Source organism: Canis lupus, chromosome 6, assembly GCF_011100685.1.
Source record: "Canis lupus familiaris isolate Mischka breed German Shepherd chromosome 6, alternate assembly UU_Cfam_GSD_1.0, whole genome shotgun sequence".
Lineage (NCBI taxonomy): Eukaryota > Metazoa > Chordata > Mammalia > Carnivora > Canidae > Canis > Canis lupus.
The window spans coordinates 4644946-4671119 of NC_049227.1; the positions used below are offsets into that span (position 1 = coordinate 4644946).

The 26174-nt window shown below is 42.0% G+C and overlaps 2 long non-coding RNA genes across 5 annotated transcripts in view; one reads left to right on the plus strand and one right to left on the minus strand.

The window, feature by feature from the left end:
* The window catches only part of LOC111096187, a 59631-nt gene extending 45510 nt beyond the window's left edge, over nt 1-14121 (minus strand). Inside the window, exons 1-4 of one of the 2 annotated variants that reach the window (XR_005360313.1) lie at nt 13656-14121; nt 9630-9685; nt 9078-9142; nt 4602-4734 (exon numbers count right to left, since the gene is read on the minus strand). This is a non-coding gene — a long non-coding RNA (uncharacterized LOC111096187). The remainder of the gene's footprint in view (nt 1-4601; nt 4735-9077; nt 9143-9629; nt 9686-13655) is intronic. The other variant, XR_005360312.1, reaches the window with a different exon arrangement.
* Nucleotides 14122-14230: 109 nt separating this feature from the next.
* On the plus strand, nt 14231-20403 carry LOC106558872. 3 transcript variants are annotated; one of them, XR_005360316.1, is made up of 5 exons: nt 14231-14401; nt 14683-14933; nt 18408-18528; nt 18707-18806; nt 19808-20403. It is a non-coding gene; the product is annotated as an uncharacterized LOC106558872 (long non-coding RNA). The 3 variants fall into 3 exon arrangements; XR_005360317.1 differs by lacking the exon at nt 14231-14401 and having other exon boundaries at nt 14437-14933; nt 19808-20038; nt 20208-20395; XR_005360315.1 differs by lacking the exon at nt 14231-14401 and having other exon boundaries at nt 14438-14933.
* The last annotated feature ends 5771 nt before the right edge of the window (nt 20404-26174 follow it).

The following is a 26174-nucleotide window of genomic DNA, read 5'->3' on the forward strand; positions in this document are numbered from 1 at the left end:
CGTTTCAATCAATATTCAGGATTATTTGGAAAATAGTTGGTTTGCTACTTATCTTAATCAGGTCTCTTTTGGTTGAAAATAATAGAAACTAAAAGAGGGTTTTTTTTGTTTTTGTTTTAATGACTCAAAAGACAGAGTATATATGGCTACAGGCACACCTGAACGCAAATGGCTAAAATGATAACATCAGAAAACTGTTTATGTTTTTTTCAATTCTGCTTTTTCTGTGTTACTGTCATCATTAAACTGACAAAAATGGAAGTCCCAGGTTTACATTTTATCAGCTTAGAACCTTGTGAAAAAATAACTTCTCTTCCCCAGCATACCAGCGAAAGTGTTGGCTGTGACTCATTAGTAGAGTTTGGGTACTATGCCTGTTTCTTAGTCAGTCACTATAGATAGGGATAAACTATGCTATGACTGTCCAGGTTTGGGTTATATGCCCAGTTTGGAAGCCACAGATAGGGTTAGACTCACCATTACACTGGGTGAACTGAATGAAGGTGGGGGATGCTAGTTCTTTAAATGGTTTCCAGTAAGGACAACATATTCACTAGTCCCATTTGACCCATTTTTCAAGATAGTTTGTTCATTCACTCATTTTTTTTTTCAACACAGTCTGACATTTCTCTACGTTTCAATCTGTTTCATGTATTTACATTTAGTGTATTCTGATACATGGTTGTATTTAGGTCAACCATTTCACTATCTGTTTTATATTTGTCCCATCTGATTTTTGTTCCTGTGTTCCTTCTCTCCTGACCTCTTTGAACTAATCAAATACTCTTAATATTCCATTTAAATTCACTAATAGCCTCTTAAGCTATAATTTTTTTCATATCAATTTTGTAGAGGTTGCTCTAGGGATTATAATATGCATCCTTATTATACTCTATTTGGATTTAATTTTATACCACTTCACATAAAATGTAAGAAACCTGCGACAGTACAATACGATTCCGTTTACTGTTTACCTATGTTTTGTATTTTACATCTACATACTTTATAAACCCACAAAACAGTATTAACATTTTTGTGTTAGTCATGTGTCTTTAAGGAAGCTAATAAGGAACAATTGACTCCTCTTCCCATTATTCATGGTAATGTTCTATACAGCTGATACTCTGTTAGTAATGTTCCATCAAGTTCTATGAATAGTGAGTTAGTGAATACTGAGCTCTCACTTCTATAGGAAATACAGGGTAATGTTCCTTCAAGACTCTGGTCACAACATTTTCATCAAGTGACCAATACCTAACCTTGTTTTATGTGTGTTTATGTTTAAAGACACCTTAGTTAAAATATATGTTGTTGATTCATTAACATTGAACTCATGGACAACAGTACTGTAACTCATGCCTGAATGAAGCTTACCCACACACATGTCATGTCATAGCCCACTTACACTTAAGAACACTATACAGCTCGTCAGCACTACACTGAAGAGGCCATTTTAAATATTTATTTATTTATTTTAAAGAGAGAGGGAACGAGGATAGGAGAGGAAGAGGGAGGGGAGAATCTAAAGCAGGGACTCAGGGCTCCATCTTATTAGCATGAGATGATGATCTGAGCTGAAATCAAGAATTTGACAACTAAGTCACCTGGATGCCCCAAAGGGGCCACTTTTATTATTTTATTTTATTTTAAATATGTTATTTATTTATTTGAGAGAGAGAGAGAGTGAGTGAGTGAGAGGGAGAGAGAGAGAGAGAGAATGTGAAGCAGCTCCACTCTGAGCTCAGAGGCTGACATGGTGCTGGATCCCACAACTGTGAGATCATGACCTGAACCAATACCAAAAGTTGGAGGCTTAACTGACTGAGCTACCCAGGTGCCCCTTGAAGGAGTCATTTTAAATGGCAAAATCACCAACAAAAAGCACAGATATTTGAAAAATACGGCACTAAGTAAAACTAAAAAGTCATTTATTTACACTATGAGAGCTGAAGCAAGAAAGCAGAGTGTCACTGCAGCTGGGAACATGCACATCAGACAACTCACATTTTCCACCACTTGGCACATGTCCTTCATAAGTTTTAGTGAATAGGTGAACTCATAAATACAGAATCCCTGAATAATGAGGACTGACTCGACTTATCATTACTGATGTTCTTCGTTCCTTTCTACAGAATTTAGTTTCTATCAAGTTTCACTTACTTTTAGGCTGAAGAAATGTCTTTAGCATTTCTTTAAAATCAGGTCTGCTGACTATGAATTCTCTCAAATTTTGTTTATCTGAAATGTCATTTTGCTTTCATGTTCAAAGACTATTTTTACTAGATACAGAATTCTAGGTAGACATTCCATTGTCTCTTGATCCCTATTGTTCCAAAAGAGAAGTTATTTATAATAAGTATTGTTCCCCTGTACATCATGTGTCATGTCTCTCTGATTTTTTTTTATTCTCTTTGGTTTACAGCAGTGTAAATATGATTATCAACTTATGGTTTCCTTTATATTTATCCTGCTGAAGGTTCTATGAGTTTCTTGGATATATAAGTTAATTGTTTTTGCCAAATTCTGGAAAGTCAACAATTGCTTCATATATTTTTCTGGTCTTTAAAAAAATTCTCCTTTAGGGACTGCAATTACACCTGTGTTAGAGTATTTTATATTGTCCTTTATGTTCCTGAGAACTTATTGAACTTTTTCCCATTTTTTTCCTCTTTCATGTTCATAGTGACTTTGTTATACCATATATAATCTGCTACTTAGCCCATCAGGTGAATTTTTCATTTCAAATATTATTTTTTCAAGTTCTAGAATTTAATTTTGGTTCTTTTTTATAGTTCGTATTTTTCTGTTGGTATTCTTCTTCAGATCACTAATTATAACTATCTTTTAATTTACTTTCTTGATCATATATTTAATTACTGCTTCAAAGTCCTTGTTTGTTAATAACAACATACTTATCTATGATCTTAGTCTATGGACTGAATTTTCTCTTGGATCACACTGCACTGTTCTTCCCATGTCCACTAATTGTTTTTTTTTTCCATGTCCACTAATTGTTTATTGTGTATTGGATATTGTAGATGTTCAGAAACTCATCTTCCTTGAATGAGTCAGTTTTTGTTCTAGCCAGTGATCTAATTGCTAGCTAGTTAACTTGAACTTGTAGATGTTTTGTTTTATCCTTTGTTAGTGTGGGTCAGATGTAGTTTTTCTTTAGTTCTGGGAAAGAGTCATGAAGGCATTGTCCTTGAAAATCAGTAGAAACCTGACATGTTGACCAGTACTTTGTAACTTGATGGGATTCAAACTCTGAACTCTATCACTCCTCAAGCAGGTCACAACTGAACTCTCTGCTCAAGTTTTTCAACTTTCCAGTTTCTGCTCTCTGCTGAGTGTCTTGGCAGCACTGCTTCCCCCTCATTTACATATAATTCAAGTGACATCAAGAATTTGAGGGGAGTTTACATGTAAATGTGGGGTCTTCTCTTTCTGTAGCTCCTTATTTTTAAACATTCTTCTCCTAAATTTTCAACTACTCTGGAAGCACCAAATTCTTCCTTCTGATACTTCAGACTAAAAGGCTGGATACAGTAGTTTGAGTTCTAGGCAACCTACATTGAGCATACTGGAGAAGCCCTCAGGGGAAAAGCTATATAAACATAGCTCTCACCCAGTGCATTTTCTTTCACTCAAGTGTTGAATCCATTCCAATTTCTGCCTGCTTTTGATCGTTCTCCAGTACCAATAGAAACATCCCTCTTTGCTTTTTTTGTTTTGTTTTGTTTGTCCCAGTTTCATCATTGTTTTCTGCATGAAATTTAATCAGATAAAAACTATTTCACAGTTACAAGAATTGGAACTTCCATTTATTCTGTCTTTAATCCATTTGTTTAATGAGAGGCTTCCTACTTGTGATTTGAATCTCTCAATGGTGGTATGGGCAGCCCAATGGGGAAATGAGGGAGTGGAATATTTGGAGACCCTCTATAGATCATTGGAAAAGGCATTTGCCTAACAGGAATGCAAATTGAGTAGAAAATATTCAAGGAGAGAACAAAGATTTCCCCCTTGATGAAGTGGGCAAAAGTTACATGGCATGGGAAGTTGTTCTGAGAGAGAGCAAAATGATTTTGCATAACTCTGGGGTGACCAGTGGGCCCTGGTTGGATGCAGGTTTGATGAACTTCTATAGATTTGTTTTCTCTATTTTCTTTTGTTTTTGAGCAGCTTTGATGTGGACCAAACAAAATCAAGCTTACTATAGTGATTCGATTTTCTTTGAAACTTCTCATTATTTTTTTGTTTCTCAGGGTGATCCCTGGGTGGCTCAGTGGTTCAGCACCTGCCTTTGGCTCAGGGTATGATCCTAGAGCCCAGGATCGAGTCCCACATCGGGCTCCCTGCATGGAGCCTGATTCTCCCTCTGCCGGTGTCTCTGCCTCTCTCTCTGTGTCTCTCATGAATAAATAAATAAAATCTTTTTAAAAAAAGATTTTCTCTGAAACATTATTTTTTGTTTCTCATCTTTTCTACTTAAAATAATAATTCTGAGGTTTATATATTTTGAGGTTTATATATATTGGTGAAGGTAGAATAATATCTATGCTTTGATTGGCTCAAGGACAAAGAAGTTCATTACTTACCCATATACCAGTTTAGTGCCATTCCCAGGAAGCTGAGGAAGGGAGTGTTCCATACAGTCACCCAGGCTAACAAGTCTCTTAGCTTTATCATGTGCTTCCCAGTGACAAATCAGGTATTGCCACTGCAGGTAGCCTGAAAGGAAATAGAGCATGGTGAGTACTCATGGGAGTTGTTGTTGCTTATGAGCAAGGCTCCTAAAAAGTAGCACACAGTTCTCTGCTCACATCCTATTGACTGGAATTCAGATTCATTTCCACACTGAGCTTCAAGGGAGGTGGGAAGTGTGGTTTCCTACCTACATGCAGATAGAGGTTTTAGAGCTAAGTCGTGGATGCCTTCACATCTACATATCCTTTTCCTGAGGTAAAGCTCCTGATTATTTTTGAAAAGAACCTGAGCACCTGACATCGAGTTCTGTGCCATCTGAGCTGTCATATCCTGGGTTCTCCCGGGAGCATACCTGGAGACAAGACTTGAATACATATAGTTTGTTTGAAAGATGATCCCAGAAAGCACTGGTAAAGAAAAGTAGTAGAGATATGAGGCAGGGAAGAGAAACAAAGGACTATGAGCACATTCATGAGTTTTGAACTGTGAGCAACTCACAGTGGTTAATCCCACTGGAAACCCTTGGGAGACTGTTTGGAACATTCTACCTAAAGGGATGAGGAAGCTGGTGTACTGACTCTCTGCCTCCCATTTGTCATTGGCTGAGAGCTGTTCCCAGGGCTGTTAACTGCTCTGCACATTGGTGTGCCATGTGCCCAGAAAGCTGTCAAGTAGAGAATTGCTGATGACTACAGCAGAACGCTACTGGCATGTACCGAAATGATGAGTGTCAAGATCCGGGCAGAGCACCAAAGCATCTGTTACTCTACCAACTATGAACTGGCTATTAACTGACTCACCACCTTTGGATATGCACAGCAACCATCTCTCATCAAGTTAGAATGCTATGAAAGAGCTCGGGGTTAAGCAGGTCTGAAAGGGAGGTAAGATGCATGAACAGGAGGCCCCAATTCCTACTTCATCTATCCCTCCTGCAAACACTCCTTTCTCTCAATCCACATCTATGGCTTCAAAGATGACTGGTTTACTGAAAAAAAAAAAAAAAAAAGCTTGATCTGGTTCACAGATTGCTCTGCACAATGTGCTGCCACAATCTGAAATGAACTGCTGTGGTATTACAGCTCTGATCAGGAATATTCGGTCAAGATACAGATACAGGCAAATCTTTCCCAATGGCAAAACTTTGGGCAGTTGTTTTTCTACTCTGATTGGACTGAGAGATGAGCAATTTGGATGTATCTGATTCATGTGCAGTTGCTAAGTGTTTGGCTCGTTGGTCAGGCATCAGAAGGCACAAAATTGGAAGACTAGCAACAACAAGTCTGAGGAAGAGGTATTGGATGAGCAGCGTGTCAACATATTTGTGTTCCATGTTAATGCCAAGCAAAGGCTGTGCACTGCAGAGGAGGCTCTCAATAATCACATGGACAAGATGACACATTCTATAGATGTCACGTGTGCAAAGTCAGATGTGCAAAGTTCCCAGAAGGACATAGACAAAGGCTATGTATTGGCTCACCAATGTGGTCTGAGGGTATAACTTCCAACAGCAAAGACCAGGGCTAAGCCCTGCTTTGGTGCCTTTGTCCAGGGTGACCAGACAGCTACATGGTGGTGAATTAACTTCTCCAGTCTCCTTCTGGCATGAAGAAGGCAGTGATTCGTTCATACTAGGATAGATACATACATGCCTTCTTTTCTTTCAATGCTTGTGCCAGCACTAGCACTTATTAAATGCCTTATTTTCAGTCGCCGTGTGCCATACAACATTACTGCTGATGAAAGAACCTATTTCACAGCAAAATAAGTGTGACAATGGATTCATGCCCATGGAATTTACTAGTCTTACCATGTATCACATTACACTGAAGCAGCTGGTCAGATAGATGGGAAAATTGCTTATTTAAGAGTTGATTATAGTCCCAGTTGGGAGAAAGAACTCTTAAAACCTGATGTAGAGTGTACTTTCAAGAAGTGACCTATGTACAGTGCTGTTTCTCTCATAGCCTTAATACATGGGTCTGGGAATTAACATACCAAATGACCAATTTGCAAATATTTGCTTCCCATCCTTGCCATTCTAGGCTTAATTCCCATACTTCCAACAAAGTACACGCCTAGGGTTCCATTAAGTACGAAGTTTAGCTGACCTTCTGGCCATTTGGGGATTTTTCTTTTTAGAGATTTTATTTATTTATTTGAGAGAGAGAGAGCACAAGTGGGCAGAGGGAGGATAAGCAGACTCCCTGCTGAGCAGGAAGCCCAACACAAGACTCAATTCCAAGACCTCAGGATCACAACCCAAGCTGAAGGCAGATGCCCAGCTGACTGAGCCACCCAGGTGCCCCCATTTTGGGATCTTTATGCCATTGATCCAATAGACAAAGAAGGCTGCTATTCTGTTGACTGAAGTGATAGATCTTGATTTTTTAAATTTTTTTTTATGATAGTCACACACACACAGAGAGAGAGAGAGAGAGGCAGAGACACAGGCAGATGGAGAAGCAGGCTCCATGCACCAGGAGCCCAACGTGGGATTCGATCCCGGGTCTCCAGGATCGCGCCCTGGGCCAGAGGCAGGCACCAAACCGCTGCACCACCCAGGGATCCCGATAGATCTTGATTTTTTTTAGGGTTGCAGCCACATAAGAGGGACATTCCAGATCATTCTTCAAACTAGGGATTCTCTAGAGAAGCCATTTTTTGGTTCCATGCTCAATAGAAAACTATACTAATCAAAGAAGGGCAGGACCACTCAATATTCAGACCCATCAGGAAAGAAGTTTCATATCATCAACAAGGTCAAGAACTCTAACCACTTTGGAATCTGAATAAAGACAAAGGGATAGTAGAATGGAAGTGAAGAAGAAAGTTATGTGTATCAATGAGACTAGTTACAGAAATGTAATTGTTTTCCTACATGGACTCTGAATAATATATCCATGAAGAAAGGAATATTGGTTTTCTAGCAATGCATAAACTTTGTACAAACTTCTAGCAATCTCTACCAGACTACAGAGGGGCAATTGATCTTATTTTCATTAATGATCACTATTAGAAGTGAATTTGGGCATGTTCAGAGTCACTTTTTTTTTTTTTTTTTTTTGGTCACTTGGCTTTAAGATGTGTTTTGACTCCTTCCACCACAGACCTAGGCACTTGTGATATTCTGGGATTTTGTTTCCTCTCCAGATATGGAGATCTGATTCCAGTATAGCTAGAAACATGTCCAGTCTCCCATTCTGCTCCCTGCTCAAGAGGCATGCCTCTCCTGAAACTATATTATAAACTTGCTCTATGATTCTAAGTCCCTCAAAATGGCAGCAAACATGATCTATACCGTATACAGACAGGCTCTCTCGCATTGTCTGAGAACAACAGCAAAAAAAGCTGAAAATTCAGGTTTTACAAAGTTTTCCAGCTCGAATGCAAAGAGTTGGAAAATTGAGTGCCAGCGGAGGAACAGAGCAAAGTCAGGCAGAAGGTAATAAAGCAGAGGAGATGCCAACTCTCAATAAGGTTAAAAAGATGATTTACCAAGTTGTTGTGTAGTGAAATATGGGATTGGCTGATCCTGGGCTAGCTACCGATGCATCCAACCCATGCCCCTGGCTGTGGGATTTTGGCGGGGAGGTGGGTGGGTGGGAAGCAGTTATTATCCCTCTGTGTGATGATCTTACTTAATGCGAACAAAAGACAACAGTAAGGCAAGGTGTGCCACCCTTCTGCTGGAGCTTCACTGAGCCATGCAGCTGAAAGCTGAGGCTGGATGGGGGTCACAGCTAAATCTTTGGGCCTGAAATGCAAACTGTGGCCTTTTCTTTCCCTCTGAATGACCACCTTGAAGGCAAATCAACAGGAGTGACAGCGGAAGAGAGAGCCACTCAGCTGAGCTGTCTGCCAGCCAGAAGGGAGCATTCAATAGTGCCCTCCTCCGAACTGAGACCCGAGTCAGCCTTTCTGCAATCCAGTGACATTTCTGCCTATTAGTGAATGGAAACACACGCCTTTCATTCCAGAGTCGAACGGTGCTGTTTTGTCTGCAGTGTCCTTGCTCTCCTGGCCTGATTGTTTGCTGAGAAAAAAACAATTAAATCTTCCATTCAATTATGGTCTGTTTGGGTCTGAAGAGCTGTTTAAAACCAGAGAGCCTTATCATATTAATGAGCACTGCTGCCAAGATTAGTACCTGAGAAAAGGGATTCCCTGGGGAACTGAGGAACAGAACTGAGAATATTAGGATGTTATGATCTTCACTTGATGGAAAACTACTGATAAAATGGCACATTACCCCTAGAGATAGGGACTTTGTGTTAAATAGGCATGGAGATGAACATATATATTTCACACAACCTGATAGACAATACAAACTCAGATGAAACGTGCATACACTCTTAACTAATTACCTGCCTGATATCACAGGAGACCCAGGGCTGGCTTTCTCTGCATGGTAGGGGTCAGGATCAGGAACCTGGTAACAAGGAAGGCAGAGAGGTAAGCCAGCTCAGACTGGTTGAGGACTGTTTGCATCAAATGCTGGGAGAAACCAAGGGCAAAAGCAAATTTCCAAGCCAAAAACCAGGTGGAAAGCAGGGCTGTAACTCCAGGATCTCCAAGTGAGAGCTGGTGGCAATAGGATTTGGGAGAGAGTAGGGCATCTGAAAGGGAGGCCCAGTCCATGCAGTAGCCATGAGCTCTAGGCTATGGTGTTGCAGCTCTAGGGGGCTCAGCTTGGTCACCTGGCAGGAGCTAGGATACATGGACTCATCCAACTGGTTCAAAGGATCAAAGGTGGGTTGATGGCTTTCCAGATTAACACAAATTTAGCTTGTTTGTTTGTTTGTTTTTTAAAGACTCCTTAGCTCAGACTCTTAACTCTAGAGAACAAACTGATGGATACCAGAAGGGAGGGGGAGAGGGGGATGGTTGAAATAGGTAATGGGGATTAAGGAACACACCTATGGTGATGAGCACAGGGTGTTGTATGGAAGTGTTGGATCACTCTATTGTACACCTGAAACCAATATAACACTGTATGTTAACCAGATGGAATTAAAATAAGAACTTCAAAAAGAAAATCACTCATTAGCTCAAAATAGGATATGGTCAGTCCTCAAAGTGTGGACAGTGCAAGTTGATTGGAGTGATGTTTTCACTATCTGGTATTTTTACTCTTGTTTCATCTACCACTATTCACGCAGTACACTTATTTTGATTTATCCATGATTCTGCCTTAGCAGGAGCCCATTCCTGTTTAGTGCTGTGTAGTATTCCATCGTGAGACTACACCACCTTCTGTTTATCCACTCACCTCTGAGCAGGCATTTGGGTTGTTTGCAGTGTTGAGCTATTACAAATAAAGCTTCACAGCATATTCATGTGTAAGTGTTTGAAAGGACACATACTTTTTTTTTTCTCTTGGATTCATACCTGGGAGTGGAATGGCTGGCTCATATGGTAAATGTATGTTTGACTTTTAAAGAAACTGCCAAACTGCTTTCCAAAGTAATTGTTCCATTTACATTCCCACCTGCAGTGCATGAGAGTTCCAATTCCTCAACATGCTCATTAGCACTTGACATTGTCATTATTTTTTTTCACCAATGTAATAGGCATCTTACCATGGTTTAATTTATATTTCACTAATGGCTAATGTTATTTAAAATGTTTTCCTATTTGTACATATTTCTATCTGCATGTCTGAATAATATATAATATATATTACATCCTTAATATATTTATATATGTAATTATGTCATATTAATATCATTTTATATATGAACATTATATTAATATATTTAATATAATGTATTATTATATATAATAATATATATGATGTATTATTACATGTTTGATTGACAAATATTTTCTCCTAGTTCATGGCTTGTCTTTTCATTTTCATTGGTGTCTTTGGAAGAGCAAAAGATTTCAGTTTTTAATGAAGTCCGATTTGTCTAATTTTTTTCTTTTATTTATTTTTTTTAAATTTATTCTTTATTGGTGTTCAATTTACCAACATACAGAATAAAAAACTGGATCATGCTTTCAGTGTCCTATCTAAAGTATGGAATGCAAAAGTAAAAATATTTTTCTTATATTTTGTTCTAAAAGCTTTATAGCTCTAGATCTTATATGACATAACTCTCCACTTATCAATTTCTTCTTTACATTCTCATGGCAATATTATGTAGCTGTCAATATACAAGTCCTGCACACTTTGTCAGATGTATTCCTAAATATTTCGTACTTTGACGCTATTTTAAATGGTATTACTTCTTTAATTTCAATTACTGATTGCTCGTATAGAAATACAATTTATCTTCGTATATTGATTGTAGATCCTACAACTTTGCACTTTCTAGATCTAGTAGCACTTTTTGTAGATTCCATTGGGTTTTCTATAAAGATTATCAGGTTGTCTGAGAATAAAGACTGGTAACTTCTTCCTTTCCAATCTGGATGCTTTTTAACTCTTTTTTTGTACCTGATTGCACCAGCTACAACCCCAAATACATACAGCGTGGAAGTGATGAGAGAAGATATCCTTGTCTATGCTTCCTCTTAGAGGCCTTTTATCTGATTGAAGAAATTTCCTTGTATTCCTATAGTGCTGAGAGGTTTGTTTATTTTAAATGCAGATAAGCTGTTTATTTTTAATGCTTTTCCCTCCATCTATTTAGATGTTCAGATGAGTTTCCTTTTTTTCCTCTATTAATATGGTGAATTGATTTTGATTCCTTTAATAATGTTAAACCAAAACTGTACTATTGAGATAACCTTCCTTGCTCATGATGTCTTATTTTTATTTTTAAATTTAATTTGCTAAAATTTGGTTTTGAATTTTTGCATCAATGTTCATAAGGGATATTGGTATACAGGTCTCTTTTCTTGGGATGTCTTTGTCTGATTTGAAGTAAGTATAATGCTAGCCTCATCGAATGAATGGGGAGGTATTCCCCCTTCCTTGATTTTTTGGAAGAGTTTGTGTTGAATTAGAATTATCTCCTCCTTAAATGTTTGTTGGAACTTACCAATGCTGTAATCTTGGCCTGGAGTTTTCTTTGTGAGGAGGATTTAAACTATAAATTCCATTTCTATAATAGATACAAGACTCTTCAGGTTATCTACTTACTCTTGAGTGCTTTTTCAAGAATTGGCCCTTGTTACCTAAATTGCTGAAATTATTGACACATCCTTTTATTATCTGTAGAATCTGGAGTGATATTACCTCTTTCATTCCTGGTATGGATAATTTGGATTTTCTGTCTCTCTCTTACTTTCTTCTTTCCTCTACTCCCTTCTTCCCTCCTTCTCTCTCTCTCTCTCTCCCTCACTCTGAGTCTGCCTAGAGGTTTATCAATTATATTGATATGAAAAGGGTTGCTGGGATTGCCCACCAGAGCCCCTGAAAACTAGAACTATTTCTGTACTCTGCTTATCTTTTCAAAATAAATACTGTAGGATAAATAATTAGAACAAATAAGATGAGCTTTAGTTTCTCTATTTCAATCTCGGTATGAAGTTGAAGCCTTTTTGAATAAATGGATGGATGAAAAGATGTCTTTCCAGGTATATATAATAGCACAAAACCAAAGTATAAACTTGTCTATGGTGTGACTGATGAAGTTAGAAGTGATTGATACATATTAATTCTGAGCTGGATTTCCACTGACATGCCCTAACAAGACAATCGTGATGTAAAGATAGACAATATGATTCTGTGTGTGTTTTTGGAGTCCATCAGAAATCTTTATGGTGAATCTACCTCAAGAGGAGGCAAACATTATCTGTGAACACTTTTGATCTCAGTGACTAGATTAGATTTAGTCATTTAGCTGAAGTATAGGAAGTATAAATATTGCTCCTGGGAAGGTTGTAATACCATACACCCCACTCCCATGGCTTAATAGAGGTAACATTACTTAAAATAGGTAACATAACTGCCAAGCACAAAGGCATGCTCACTCCTTTTGCTGGTGTTTCTGGCTCTCTAACCTAGCTCTTAGAAGGTAAAGAACATGACAACAGGGAGGCAACCACATTTTGTGTAGCTGACAGCAAGAGGACATTTCATACAAGTCCTACCAGTTTCAGTTCAATGGAGATCTAATCTCAGTATCTTTGGACTCTTTTCCATAGTTCATTACTTTCTAATCGGTTATGGCCCTTATCAAAAAAGAACGCCTCTGAGACTCCCAAAGTAGAACAAATCCATAAATCAAACACAATGAAATTTTGTTGTTTTCTCTTTGTTTTTTCCCCTCATATCTGCACATCTCCTCTGGCTCAGAAAAGAGATGAGATATACAGTGCCCGGGCTAGCACAAAACACTTGTGTGGAGGCATTTTTAAGTGATATTATGGAGAAGCATTGGGATCAGAGAACTATGCCCCATCCAATGTAATCTGTTGTCTTACATATCTTTGAGCAAACTCTTATGGATATTTTACCAACCAGCCCTTCAACCACACCATAAAGACAGGCATCAGAGGCCAGCTGCATAAAATAGATATAAAAGTTATAGGACATAGGATTTCTGAATCTTATACATACAGCCTGTCTTCTCTCATTAACATCCCTATTTCTAGGTAAAACCTATTGGCCTACAAAAACAAAAAAGTGTTCCTAAGCAAATTAATTGTATAAACACAAGCCCCAGGAGAATGATTAAACTACTTAGGAGACAAACAACTCTTCAAGCTTTACAGAAGTACCTTCGGTTTTTGTTTTTTGTTTTTTTAAATCATGCTTATCGAAGATGTGTTATCTATTCATTAAAGCAGGTCCCCCAAGGATTTTTGTTAGACAATGTTTTGTTGGCCCAATTTTAATTACTCTATGCATTTGGAAGAAACAAATTTACATTTATTTTGAAATAGTCTATAATCCATAATCCCAGAATAATGATTTTATTGAGTTGGTTTTGACATTATAGCCTCAACTTATATTGAGAAATGCTCTAAGAAATAGCTTTATTACTTACTGTCAGGATTTTGTTCCAAGCATCATTCACTTATTCTCATTATCATAGAGATGATACATTTATTTTAGAATTAATCAATGGCAAAAACTTAGCTCCCCTAAGGGATTTATATCAAATTTCTTATGGACAATGAAAAGTGTACAACCAGCATGTTTTCCTTTCTGCTCTGTTCACAGGTAATTTGAGAGCCAATTTCACAGCTAAACTATACATCTAAACAGGCTCTCTAGGTGATGCTTATGCATGCTAAAGTTTGAGAAAGCACTGCTCTGCATTATTTACAACTTAAGGCTTTTACTGGGATATTTCCTTTGCTCTTCTTTGAGGGAGATAATTTGGCAATTCAGCTCTCACAGGTTCAGGCCATTGTTTCCTGATTCTAATGCTCTGAATTTAATGTTTGTGTCCCCCTACAATTTATATGTTAAAGTCCTAACCCCTCCTCACTATCACGTGGCTGTCTTTGGAGATGGGAAGTAATTTAAGTTACATGAGGACATAAAGGTGGGACTCTGATCCTATAGGATTAGAATTAGTGTCACAGTAAGAAAAGAACACTGATAACATTCTCTCTCTTCCTCTCCCTTCTCCCTTTCTTCCCTCTCTCTCCCTGGCTCTGTCTCTCTCTGTTTCTCTTTGCACACATACAAAAAAAAAAAAGAGGTTACATGAGCACATGGGGAGATAGTGGTCACCTACAATTTACCTTGTTGGCACCTTGCTCTTAGCTCTCTCAACTTCCAGAAGTATGAGAAATATATTTCTGTTGCTTACAGCATGCAGTCTGTGTTTTTTTTTTTTTTTTTTTTTTTGTCATGGCAGCCCAGAGCTGACAAATACACTATAGTACTTTAACTCCATTCCATGCAGTAACAAGTTAAATGTTAGAATGTGAGGATTTTATTTTTAGTTCAATTATTATCTTACTATTTAACCTTAAAAATCCATTTTTCCACCTCATTCACCACAGTGATTTGCAAGATATCTGAATTAGACAATAACTTTAATGAGCCTTATTTCTTTCAAGTATACAGATTCGACAGTGTCAGAGGAGAGCTTAATGATCATCCAGTAAAAATGATTTATTTTATAAATGAGAAAATTGAAGTCCAAAGAGCTATTTGGTCTTAGGGCCTAGATGAAAGCCAATATCCCTGGATCCTCAATCCTGCTGATTGTTTCCTGATGCCAACGTATGGCACCAACTCCAAGTTCTCGACTGCCTAGAAGCCAGCTGGTTGGAATACAGCTATATTGATCCCCATTTTATTATTCACTGTAAGTTGTCTTATGTGGAAAGCCAGCCACAATGAAATTACTATCAGATTTATATTTTTAAAAGACACGGGAAGCCAGATAGACCTAAGGTCAAACTTGGCACTCCCCCATAGTAACAGTATGGCCAGGACAGGTGCCTAACTTTTAATGAAGTTGTTTCTTATCTGTAATAGAGAAGAAACAATTCCTTTATCATGAGTTGCTTGTGGGAATTTAGTGGATCATTCCTATGGAACACCTACCATAGTATTGAGAGTGTTCAATAGATGCTGGTTCTCTGGATCATGTATATTCTTTTCCCATACAATCAACTACTAGCAAGGGGTAAACTTTTACTTGAGTTCCCAGCTGGTTTCCTTCCTTGCCATCAATGTAGTTTCAAAGGACACTACCTGACAGGTCCCAGAAGAAGTAAAAGTAAGACAGTGAATACAAGATGAACCTGCCAATGATGAGGCAGATAATGGTCAGGAGCAGACAGTTGCAGGGAGCACGAAAGAGCAGAATCGATAGGTGGAATGGGAAGTCTTTGGATGAGGTGAACTGATATGCTATCTGAAGGTCTGTAACACACATGGAAAGAGAACAGAAACAAGAAAATGAATTTCTTGGGGACCTGGGTGGCTCAGTGGTTGAGCATCTGCCTTGGGCTCAGGTCGTGATCCTGGGGTCCTTAGGATCTAGTCCAGCATTGGGGGGGGAGGGTTTTCCCTGCAAGGAGCCTGCTTCTCCCCCTGCCAATGTTTCAAAAGAAAAGAAAAGAAAAGACATTTATCTTAAGCAATGGGCTCTGGATAAGCTTTATGAGGGAGATGAGATGAAGGGTTATTGATAAGCTAACTTCATGGTGCCTTAGACCTTTGATTAGGAGGTCTTCAGGAAAGCATGCAACTCATACATACAGTGAGACAGAAGCTAGAAGTAAAGCATGAGAGTCACAGCTGCGTTTTCCTGAATTTACAAAAATTCCAGTCATGTGCAAAATTTAAGATTCTCACATTTGGTCTGAAGCAAATAAATCTGTTATCCTGAGGTGAGTCACAATTTCCCAGGGGAGAATGATAGTTCTTCAATTTTTTTTTTCATTTGCTAGAATGATCTAATTTTTTTCATTTAAGTTTTAATCACAATATTAGATGTATATGGGGGAAGAAAACAAATAGTTCAAAAATTCTTGAACAGAAGGGAAATGGTCTTCTGATTCCCATTCTTAACCACAGAAGCTAGAACTTTCAACTTCCCTTGGTTTTGTTTCTCCTCCAGATAAAGCGCTTATAGCAACATTTCCTAATTTGTCGATGGTAAAGCAGATACACTGACCTGATACTGTAAAAGAAAACCGTGTTGGTCACTTGCTCTGCCTCCCTCTCCCTCCAGGATCACTCTATTTACTCCTTGTGGAATACAGTAGGAACCTCTTCAGTCCTGACATTTGATATTTATGATTTGGATTTTTTTCCTCACCGTTCTGCTGACAATTTTAAGTACTATACTTATTTGCTTATTTTTTAAAGATTTTATTTATTTATTTATTCATGAGAGACACAGACAGAGAGAGACAGAGACACAGGCAGGAGGAGAAGCAGGCTCCGAGGGGAGCCCAATGCAGGACTTGATCCCAGGATCCCCGGATCACACCCTGAGCCAAAGGCAGATAGATGCTCAACCACTGAGCCACCCAGGTGCCCCCAAATACTATATTTAAACCTCTAATTCTTCTTGCATAGACTTTAGCAGATGCCTGACTTTAGGCCATCAGAGTGGATCCTTTTCGTCAGTTTGGCCTTCTGGCCTCTTCTTCCTCCATCCCTAACTCTGTTCTCCGACCACTCTCCAACAATATCACTTTTATGTGATCAAGATAAAAACACAATCATGGTGTTCCATAACCCAAATGAGGACTTGTTTACTTTTTCTACAGACTAATTCTAAAACTTGAAAAACAATTCACCCTAACCTAACTATATAAAGTTTCTGGTCTGCAAAGCACTTCTGTATACTAGGACTACATTTCCTTCTTGAGCATAATGCCCACTCCAGGGAAAAGGTTTCAAACATGTAGATGAAGTAGAATTTCTCTCTCCTTTTTTTTGAAAACTCTATTAATGACTCAGAAACATTCACATTTTACTTCACTTTATATTTGGATGCTGAGTTTCTTTCCGCCACTTGGAACACCCCCTTCCCTCCACCCCCCTCCCTCCCTTCCTTCTTCCTTTATTTCCTTCCCCCCTTTCTCCCTTCCTCCCTCCTTCTCTCTTATCTATTGATAAAACAATATTATGTCTCACCCAAATCCTCGAAATTATCCCATCTGTCAACGATTCCACCTATTAGAGCACCCAGTTTCTCTCCCTGGATCCTCCCAAACTCTCTTTTCAAACTCAATCCAGGTGCTTCCTGGATTCCATCCTAGAACTTCCCTCATTTCCATTCCCTAAGTATAAGCATAGAGGGAAGGGTTCATGGCATATCCATTCTGAGGACAAGGAAATGTTCAATTAAGTTCTTTGCTTCTGTTTCTCCTCCCTCTGTCAGCCTCTATTCCCCTTCTAGTCCGGAGTCTATTCTGAGCTCTTCTCAGAAGGCCAACTTCTGCACCCCTGCATCTCTTTAGATATTCTGAGCTAAGATTCCTGTTTTACCCAACAATACACTTTATGTGGCTTTCATCTTTTTTCACTGTCTTGAGATCTCTCAACCACTAACGACAGTAACCCACTCCCATGCCCCTTCCCTCGGTTTGGGTGGGCATGCTTTTTATTTCATTTGGATTCATCTGGGGTCTCATGGGCAGAGTTGGTGATGGTCAGTCTGTCCCCCTGACAGGGAGAGAGCAGAAGCCCGTGGCAGGTGTTGATCAGAAGTGAATGAGCCAAGCAGGTGAGGAGCTGATAGGAGTCCCACTTGTTTTATTGATTGCAGATTTCTCTTGCTGTTTCTGTCTTGTCACCAGCCTCCTGATGGCCACTTTTCTAGTCACTTGGTCATGGAGCAGATGGAAAATGAAGTGAGCAAAAGTTGGGGAATCCTTCAATGGATGTTATTATTTGGTCATATGTTCCAAATTAACAGTTCACCAACGATGGGAAGCTGGGGATTGATAAAAATCATGCCTGCCTTGTAAAAGTAGTTAAATATTAATTAATTATTTTTTAAAGATTTTATTTATTTATTTATTCATGAGAGACACAGAGAGAGGGGCAGAGACACAGGCAGAGGGAGAAGCAGGCTCCATGCAGGGAGCCCGAGGCGGAACTCGATCCCAGGACCCTGGGATCATGCCTTAAGCCAAAGGCAGATCCTTAACCAATGAGCCACCCAGGTGCCCCTAGACATTAATTTGAATAGCTGCACAGAGAACCTTAAAAAGTGCGTGATTTTGTTGCTTTGCGTGGCAATGAGCAGAGCATAGGTTTATAGACTGTTGCTCAACAACAAACGTGAATGTATATGAAGATCATTCTTTTGCAGGAGCGGAAGGGAGAGGTGGGCAGGCTGGCCAGGGCTGAGTTGCTGTGCAGAATCCTCAGAATCAAACGGAAGATTCTCCTATGGTGGAGACACGAAGATAAATTTAAGGAAAATGTATGAGGTGAGAAATACAGGCATCTGGGGTGGTGGTTTGTGTGGCTCCCTCACATGGGCATGTTAAAAAATATAGGAGTCAACGCAGAACAGTAAGTTCCAAGGTCCTGGGGTCACTAACTGGGTTTTCTTCTTTTGTTCCTCCCTGCCTCATTATGCCTCGTATTCTATGTTGACCACATAAGGAGGGAGCATTTTACAGTGAACAGAGTTCAGGCTTTGGACACCAGGCCTTCCTTGGCTGCCTCTATCCTGGGCAACTTACATCAATTCTCTGTGCCTCAGGTGAGTCCTCTGTGAAACCAGAGACGGGGTGGAAATGTTGACAAATGGGGGCAAAGCATCACCATGAAAAATGGCAACTAACTCTCAGTAGATATTTTGATAGATGAGGAGCAGAAAGTGTGGTCTATATCCAAACGGGGGAAAAGACCACTCAGAAAAACACTCCACAAGTCAATTTTTAAATTTCCTAGAGTGACCTTCTGGCTTGCCTTTCCCCTCAGGGTTCAGCGATACCTGAGGCAGGGTTGGCTTCAGGCAGTAGATCCAGACTTGCTCTCTAGAAGCCTGTTCTGGAGACATTAGCTAGTGTGGGAAGGTTTGTGTTTAGCTGGACCTTCAGGACAAGGGGGTCACTGCAGAGTGACCTTCAGCATCTCCTGGTCAGCATGGGGTGAGGGAGGCATATAGGGGACAAAGCACAATGAGGCCTAAGGATCTGGGCCCATGTCCCTCCCACACAGAATTTTGCTCTTGTCATTTGTTATTAGCTCCTTATGAAAGAATCTTTACACACATGTGACCCAGGATACTAACGTCTTATATTTATGGAGCCTTCGCAATTTCTTCAGTTCTTTCACAAAGTCTAGGTTCACCACGGATGAATGCCATGGTGACTTTGGGCAAGAAATTTCACTATCCTGTGCCTCAGCTGCCTCATCTGTAAAATGGGGGGCAAGAGTGGGGAGGCTTCCCTGAGTTTGTGTGCATGAAGTGTTCAGAAAGGAGCCCGGCCCTCACAAACCCTCGGGACTGCGCCCCTTTTAAAGATTTCATTTATTTATTCATGAGAGACACAGAGAGAGAGAGAGAGAGGCAGAGACACAGGCAAGGGGAGAAGCAGGCTCCCTGAGGGGAGACCGATGCGGGACTCGATTCCGGACCCCAGGATCACGACCGAGCCAAAGGCAGATGCTCAACCACTGAGCCACCCAGGTGGCCCAGAACCTCCCATTATGAAAGCCCAGCTTCCTGTTTTAGAGCTTCCTGTTTTTAATCCCAAGCTTACAATTACTGAGTGACTTCCTATAAAAGTCACAGAAGACTGCCCGTCAGAGGAGAGAAGGCGCTGACGTTCTTGCCAGATGCGGTGTGACAGGTGGTGTCTAGAAGTTTCCCTGTGCCATTTTGTTCCTCTGCACGAGAGGTCAGCCTGATTGTGATGAGGAGGAGCTCAGATTTTGAGAAGTTAACTAGACCTTCCAGACCTCAGCTGAGAACCAGAGCACAGATGGGTAAGGAAGCAGCCAAGGCCGTGAGTGCCAGCCCACACATTGGGTTTTGCTGGCCAGACCAATTTCTTGGGTCACCTATTGGAAAATGGATCACTAAAAGGAAGGCTGGTCGGAGGGGTGTGGACAAATGTCTCCCTGCTCCGCCATGAGATCACATCCCCTTTTGCAGACCCCGACGGTCCGGGACGGACAGCCTCTTTCCTATGGGCTCTAGGCAAGCTCTACTTGAAAATCAGACATTTGTGTGGACAACTATGTGTGTGCATGTGTGTGTGTGAGAGAGAGAGAGAGAGAGAAAGAGAGAAGAGGGAGGGAGAGGTGAGTCATTAAAAAGTGGTTCAGCTAAATAAAGGATCTCATTATGTGAGCTATTTTTATTCCTCAAATGTCTGCCTTCCTCTCCCCCCTTGAGGTTCCTACTGAAATCTGACAATCAGGGTTGAACTTCACTGTCAGCTTCCATTAGGCAAATCAAGCAGGAAAAAAGGGAGTGTGCCTCTGGCCTTGGCAGGGAGCTGAGTCAGCAGTGATAATCTGCTTGAGCTGGTGGGGGCCAGCTACCAAAGGCTTTAATTAGTCAGCCCAGGTGTCCTCTCCGCCCCCACCCGCATCCCTGCTTCCTGTCCCTTCACCCACCAGCCTCCACCATGAGTCTTTCCATGCCTTCTCTGCCTCTAATTCCTGGGAAGGCAGCTGGGATAACACATCCCCAGGGCGGGGCCCCCAGCACAGGCTGCCCCTGTCAAGGGCATTTTGTCCCTTGGAACTGAGGGACTCATGTTCCTGCACTGGCTGTCTCCTTCCCTCCATCTCTTGGCTCACCCACTGTGAGCAAGACTTAACCCCTCCTGGGAAAACGAGGCTGCAGTGCAGCCAAAGCCACAGCGATTCCTTTCCCAAAGGACTCAAAAGCACCCTGTCTCCCTCCCCGATCTGGGCTCCCTCTTGCCTTCTTCATTAGGCATGCAGTCACTCTTTCAAAATAAAATCACCCCATCCGTGATGTGTGAAGCACTCTGCCTGGGTTGCAGGGAGGACTCGGGAGAGGAGGTCTCTTGATCTCAAAGGAGATGTTGGATGTAAAGAGGACAGAGGAACACAGGACAGGTGGCTATGGTCTAGAAAAATTAATTGGGGCAAATGGACCACAGCCAGCCCAAGTACAAGATGGAAAATAACGTGTGTAATAAAGGTTAAGAGCTTTGGGAGCTCCAGGAGTTCGGAGGAGGATGACCCATTTCTAGAACAGAACACTTCAGGGAGTGTCCTTGGAGCTGGGTTTTAAAGGTTGAATAAGATAAAATCAAGTAGAGAGAAGAACTGGGGTGTCCTGTGGGTAGGGTCCCTCAGGCATCATCTCAGAAAACCCCCCTCCCCCCATCCTGGGAGTCATTGAAGTTCTCCAGCTACAGCTGCTTGGCTGGACTCCATCTTCCTCCTGGCCTGTTAATGGCTCTGGTGTCGCAGCTGGACCGTGCCACCCCGCCTCTTCCCCCTCCCATCCTTGCCCATGGGTCACACAGGGACTGCCAACGCCATGGAGGCTGAGTGGATGTCACTTCCACATGCTTCCAGCAGCTCCTCCAGGCCAGCTAGCCACACTGGGATGGAGTGTGGCCCTCCCTATGACTATGTGACACATCTCCTTGTAGTCCTCAGCCCTCAATGGTTCTGTTTACTCAGTTTCTTGTGGCACCGAGGTTGCCAGATCCTGGCAGTCACTCTCTTCAGGATCTCAGCTGGATTCCCTTAAGATGACGCTCAAAGATGGTAAGCGTGACACCAGCCCCAATGCTTCCACCTTGCTACCAACCAACTGTCCGCTCAGGTCTGTGTTGCACACCTTGTACCTTTATCATGTGGCCCAGGGGAGCAAGGGAGGGCAGGGAGCTGCTTCCCAATTGATTTGAGAATCTCAGTCTTGGAAGATCATAATCCCCATGGACTTTTCTCACTCTGTGCACACAAAGCCCATGACATCTTTAGGCAAGTGGCACCTTGGGGAGCTGGTCACTTTGTTGGCCATTCTGGTTCTCATGAGATGTGCAGCTCAGGGCTCCTGTCTCCATATTTAACTGCATCTGCCTGAGCTAGTGGGGTGACTCAGATTTGCCAGAGACCTATTCAGAGGCTGGATTCTCTCCTTCTCACAGCCTTCTGGAAAACACACACACACACACACAGGCACGCACATGTACACACACACACACATGTACACACACACACACACACACCAAGGCTGCTGCTTCCTTCTCTTAGCCATTTTCAAAATGTTTTTTTTTTTTTCAAATTTTCTAAGGCAACAGTCACAGCCTTCCAATTCCATCCCATCAATCCCAAACTTCACATCCCAGTTTCTGCTGGGAGAAGGCCGGAGCCTGTGCACACAGGTGGGGAGGTAAGGTGCCTCAACGCCCCTCCATTCTCCCAGGAAGCTTCCCGCTAAGCCATGCTGTTGCTTGTGCAGGGCTCAGTCCCTTTCCGGGAACAGTTGGAAATGCTACTCGAGGCCTGCAGGTCTTATGCTCTTGAGCACAAATGAGAGAAGATGGGATGAACAGTTCAGAAAGCCCAAAGCTCTAGCAACGGTAAGCTATCGGTGTTAGTATGAAAGACTTGGCACTCTCCCGGGTGGGGGATTGTTCCAGAGCATACTGCTCCAGGGAACCAGGATGGTGGCTGTGAAAGGATTTCGACCTCGAATGAATATTGTCACTAGCGATGCAGGGGAAAAAACACGGACTTGGGCAAAATCCCAGCCCTGCTGCTAGGATCAATGTCCCAGTCTGTAAACTAGGAACAAGTGGCTGGCCTTCCAGTGTGCTTGTGAGGAGCTTCAAGGGAAAACGCTGTGTGAGCATGGCTGGCACAGAGCAGGGGAGCAGCCGCCAGGCTTTATCGGAGAATGCGCTCTGTTCTCAATGGTGAGAGGAGGGAGAGAACAAAACCCCAAATCCAGCCCTGCCTCTATTCCCCCAACATAATCACTGGCCCTAGGGCTCTAATCAGGCTCTGTTGGGTCTTTCAGCCCAAATAAAAGCCTGAGACATAAGGATACCATTATCCTGTATAGCTCATCAGAAGGAAATTCAGCCTTTGTGGGTAAATGCAAATAGACCACCGTGAGTGTCCCTGGGAGGAGGACGGCCTAGCAGCACAGGCGATGTAGACAGATGAGGTGGTGGAGGTGCATCACTCCATGCAGCAGCCCGTACCTGCGCAGAGTGGGACATTCCCATTTTTTTTCTCTGCACGAATCCAGATTTGGGCTGCCCTGGGCAAGTGCGCAGCTGGGGACAGAAGCGCGGGATGGGTTTTACACAGCAGTGCACCAGTAAGAGCCGGGGACATTTTTACCCTGCCGTCCCATCGTCTGTTCTGGCCACACAAAACAAGTGTGAATCCTGGAAGCCCGCTGAGCCTTGGATTGCCCTCAGCTGCAATCCCAGCAGCCACTTTCCTGGGAATGCGGTGCCTGTTTCCTCTGTTTGCAGAGGGAATGAGGGTTCCATGGTTGCCCTGGTCGCTCTGCCACCAGTGGTCCAGCCGGTCCTGCTCCCTCCCCAATTGCCAAGTAGCCCTTTCAAAGGCTGCCCAAGGGATCAGAGACATTGCTTCTTTCACAAGTCAGGACTTAAGTGGAAGAAAACAGGGAGAACAGTGCTGGTTCACATCTTTTATGTGTGTTACTGTTTCTTCCTTCTTTCCCTCCCTCCCTCCCTCCTTCCCTCTCTTTCTTTCTCTTTTGGTGTGGAGCAAAATACAACACAACACAACAAAACCAGACTATTTATCCCCCCTCTATTAACAAAGTGATCTTTCTAAAGCAGCTCTCCTGGAATCTAAACATGGAAACGAATCACCCCCAGGGTTCTTTTTTTTTAAGATTTTATTTATTTATTCATGAGAGACACAAGGGAGAAGCAGGCTCTTTGCGGGGAACCCCATGCGAGATTTGATCCCGGGACTCCAGGATCACACCCTGAGCTGAAGGCAGGCGCTCATCCACTGAGCCACCCCCAGGCGCTCCCAACCCCAGGGTTCTTGATGAAATGAGGATTCTGATTCTGGAGTCTGACCTCAGATTCTCTGGCTCTTGCAAACATTCACATCATGCTGATGCTGCATGAACCATGTGGTCCCATGAGCCATACTTGAAGTGGCAAGAGCACCAACATGTCAGGTTATGCCCCCTCTGGAAACCTGAGGTGGCTCTCTGTTGCCTAGACAGTAAAATCTAAATTCTAGAAATCACAGGGGACCTTTCAGCTTCTGGTCACTTATTCATTCTGTTAATCAGCAAATGTTTATTGTTTCCTAATAGCTAGAGCCCTAATACTCCTTTCCAGATGCATCTCCTACCACTCCTGACCATGGCTCCATGTCCTGCCCAAACACCATGACTTTCTGCCTTTGTGTCTTTGCCTTTAGACGTGTTCTCATGCAAATTCTCCTCTGCATCTTCTCAGATTGCTCCTTACCCTTCAAGATGTCTTTAAATGTTGGCTCTGCTGAGAAGTTCTCCCCAGGTCCTCCAAACACTTCTCAAGTATCTCATGGCATCTTGCGTACAATCCTGGCACTGTACTTGTCACAGTGTGTGGCACTTTGGTGATTTTACATCTACAGTGTCCACTGAACTGGGCTAGTCCTTCTTCAGAGCAGGGCTAGCATTTTTTTTTCTTTTGATCTGGCCCCAGCACTGGGCCAGAAACAGCCAGGTGCTCAATAAGCACTTGAAAAATGAATTAACAAACGTTGAGAGAGGATGAGTACCAACTCTTCTTTCTGTCTTCCTGTGGAAGTACACATACCTAAGGTGGGGGGAAAAAAAGAAGCTTAAAAGAGAGAACTAAAATGTACACATTATTCTCAAAGTTGGTTTTATGAAATAAACTTTTGCTTTGGAAAAGTTGCAGATTTGCAGGAAAGTTATAAAGATAGCACAGAGAGTTCCCATATACTTCATACCCAATTTCCCCCAGACTTAACACCCTTCGTCAGAGTGGTACATTTGTCACAACTCATGAATGAATTGCTTCATTGCGTTTACCTAAATTCCATGCTTTATTCAGATATCCTTACTTCTTACCTAATGCCCCCCCACCCTTATTTTGCTTCAGGATCCCATTGTGATAATCAACCTTGATCACCCAGAACTGATAATTTGACATCTTGAAGTCATGAGTCAAAATTGTTTATGTCCCTTCCATCTCTGAGGTGTGGTGCCTGAGCACACAGAAATCACATTCCAACCCTTCCAATGGCAAACCCCAACATCTGCATTTTGCTTCCCGCCCCACAGAGGACATCCAGGGCTAACAACTTCCCACCACCCCAGAATAAAGACTCTTGTCTACCATTTCCTCTCCCTCTTTCTGCTCCTGACTGACCCTGGGGCTTCCTCATCTGGCCCCCACAGAAGAGAGGCATGCCCCACCCCCGGGAATCATAGATAATAAACTCTATTCTCAAGGCAGTTGTCTGCATGTCTGTCATCTTACCATACATGATTAGAACAAATCCCAGGTAAGTTTCAAAATAATTGGTAGCTCGGTGACAGACGTGATGACGTGTGACTTCACTGCTTTTGGCTTACTAACTGAATTCATAGAATGGCATGCATGGCCTGGAAAGGCACCACGGGCTAATTAACACGCTTACACTTGGATGCCAGGGACTTCTGCTGAATTCTGCCTTGATTTGCCACCCTAAGATATTGTGGGGCCACAGGGAGAAATCCCAGGACTCCTGCATAGTTTAGGGATTTCTCCATAACCGAAACCTGTCCGGACAACTGTCCTCAGTTTGCACCCTTATGACACTTAAGATAGGCCTACTATCTGGCAAAGGACCCAGGGCACCAAGGTTAATTGGCAAACTTATAAGGCTAGGCTCCTTTCCAGGGAGCTGCAAAGTCTTCCTAAAGGTGCTGGGGAGTGGGTGGACCTACATTCTGCTCAGCATCTGGGCCACCCCCACGGAATCGCTAAAGGCTGGGCATTATGTCTACTCTTTCAAATGTACTTGGGTCAGCACCCTTCCTCCCTATCCCCTTTATCAGGATTTTTCCTCATACATTTGTAATTTACCTAGACATTTTGCTGCCACATTCTTTACGCCATCCTGGGAGCTC